We start from the raw sequence: 3,034 nt of genomic DNA, 5'->3' as shown, positions 1-3,034 counted from the left end.
AACTTTAGTAATATGAAATCGTGACGTCGAGCCTACGTCATGGAACGTCCTGTGAGCCTTGCGGGAAGGGAACTCGACCCCCTTGAGAGTTCTGTTCATGCTGGTTGGTTGTTCGTTGTTCGTTGTTCCAAGTCAGTCCAAGACATTCGTTCCGTCCTGTCTTGTTCTATCCTTTTTGGGGTCTGACCAAGGCCCCACTAGAAAAAGCAGGTCATGCTGCAGGATCCATGACGTCACACTAGTGGATAGATTTCATTGATAAATTCATTGCCATCACCATTCCCATATGTTTTAGGTAAATAAACAAGCTGGCTGTTTGTAAGATTTTAATGGTAAGAGTTTAGTACAACTATCCACCACTTCGTAGTGTTGCACTACCCGCGCTGCAGCATGGCCTGTTTTTTCTAGTGGTCTGACCAAGGCCACAGAAAAACAGGCCATGCTGCAGCGTAGGCAGCGCAACCTACGTCACAGTGGTGGATAGTTGTACCGTTGTACAAAAAACCGTTGTACTAAAATCTTACCATTAAAATCTGACAAACAGCCAGCTTATTTACGTAAAACATATGGGACATACTTTAATTTTCATGCAGATGAACCATCCATTCTATCACATGTGAATCAGCCGAATCAACCTATCTCGTATGTCTGTAAATCACCCGTTTCACGTTTTCATTCAATTTTAAAACTATCCATGTCCCATTTTCATTCGTTTAAACTACGAATTAGTTGTTTATTCATTTATTTATTTATAAACGGTTGCACCATTTTTACAAGAAAAATACAATTGTCTTACAGAAAGAAGCAGAGGAAAAACAAAAAAATCACATGCCAGTACAAAAGTAGTGAAAAAACTGGAAAACAAGACTTCAATAACAAGACATAAAAGATAAATGACAACTATAAATACAAACTATAAATAACAAACTATGAATAACAAACTAAGTAACAACTATAAATAACGAACTATCTGAACAGGTTGACAAAACAAGAGAATCGAAAAACAAAACCAGTATAGGATAATAATGATAGCACAATGCAGTAAATAAGCCGAGTAAAACTTTAGTAAAAGATGCAGAATAATCTTGATGAAAACAGATAAACTTGCAGAAAAATAACAATATGATATACTCTGTACAAGAACAAGATAACAACAGTAACGACAGGATAGACTATATTAACAAAAATAAATAATCAAATGCATAGAAAGTTTGGACATGCAAAGGTTGATTATTTGCAGAGGTTATTATTTGACAACTGAAACTGTTCTTCATTGAATGGTGAAATTAATACTTGTTTGTTTGCCCGATGAGTTAATTTTGTTTACCTTATCTACATGGGGGTATTAAATGGATTATTTATTCATCCATTCTTAGGTCAATCATTCTGCTCATGCTCAGCTCAGCACAACAGTAACTTAAATGCATTCGGCAGGATATTATTTATTTATTCCAACGACAAGATCGCCAATTTACAATGTGGATTCAAGAAGCCTATGTGGTAACAACATGCATTTTAACAGAAAACTTAACAATTAACTTAAATCTATGGCAGGAGCAGAGCAACATCGGTAACAGGAAATATAATCTTGACTAGGAAAGCAATAATTTAACAATGAAGTACAAAATAATTGTGAAAAAGCAATAACAAAGGTTAAGAATTTGGTCCGGCAATACAGTTAAAACAATCGATCAGCAAAAGCAGGGTAAATCATGACTAGGAAAACTATATAACAATGAAGTCGAAGAATATGAAAAAGCAAAAACAATATTATGCGTTACTAATTACGTAGTTTAAATTATGAAGACTTTTTAATTTGTACAGCTTAAATTTAGGTTTATACGTTTGTTTATGCAAAATGGCATTGAAATCATTGAAGTTTTTACTTGGAGTCATAAGAATCTGATGAACGATTGTGTTTTTGGCCTCTGGGGGCCTGAATAAATATTAATCGGCCCCGTTCTGCATGAGACCTAAATGGTAATACAGTTTAACATTGATAATTGAATGATATAATTGATAATTGATAACAGTAGCATTCATTGTAGGGAATTCGCTAAAATTGTTATGGTCTCAACCTCTGCAAAGCAGCATAATATACCAAAGAAAAACTGTAATAGAATCTATAGCCACCATTAATAGAAACTACCTTTTACATCATCTACAAAATTATCCCAAAAAATACTGAAGGAAATTAAAACTAATCCATCAGATGAGATGACCTTAACTTAAATGCGGGTCGCAGCTTAGTGGGGTCGCTACCCCTTGTACACACACTCAAAACCAGTAGAATAGGAGTATGTATAATCAGTATGTTTTGCTCTATATTAGGAAATTTCATATTTATGCCAGGTTAAGTGTAAGAAAGGGCCATGCGGCCCTAACTTTGCCTGGAAAAATAAACAATTTTTCATTTCATTTATATGCATTCAGTACCATAACAACTCAGAACGATAAACCACGTCGTTGGCTCTTGGACATGATTACTACTTGTTTGAAAAAGGTAAATAAACTCAACATAACATTTGGTTCTAAAGTTTAGATCGTTAATGTTATTATACATTGAATTTTATCAGTCAATACAACGCAATCTGTCTCTTAAGCTTCATGACATTTGACTAAGAACGCTATTGCTAATATAGACAAGAAAAACAACTTTTATTAGAATTAGAATAGAATCAGAGCCGTCCGTCAGACAGGGCGGGAAATGTACAGTTTCCGATTACCAACCACCATCACCACACCATCTTATCTACCATCTTACCGGTGCAGCAGCCTTACCTTCTTACGTTTAACTTTGCCAGTTTAAGTATATCAGCTCTTCATAATTTTTATTTTTGATTTTGTATCTATTAAAAAGTTAACAGCACCACTTAGCTAAGCTTCGTGACTATCAATGATTAATGAAGCTATGTATCTGTTATGCCTTTAGCTTCAGCGCCTGAGCGCCATTTAGTCAGTTTTATAATTTGACTCTAAAGACAAAGGTTTTAACAGTAAGGAAAACTTTTAAAAGTGAATTACTATAACCTAC

The sequence above is a fragment of the Macrosteles quadrilineatus genome, unplaced genomic scaffold (assembly GCF_028750875.1).
Source record: "Macrosteles quadrilineatus isolate MER2022 unplaced genomic scaffold, UCM_ALF_1.0 Scaffold_8__2_contigs__length_117827958, whole genome shotgun sequence".
Classification (NCBI taxonomy): domain Eukaryota; kingdom Metazoa; phylum Arthropoda; class Insecta; order Hemiptera; family Cicadellidae; genus Macrosteles; species Macrosteles quadrilineatus.
This window is presented reverse-complemented; position numbering follows the sequence as displayed.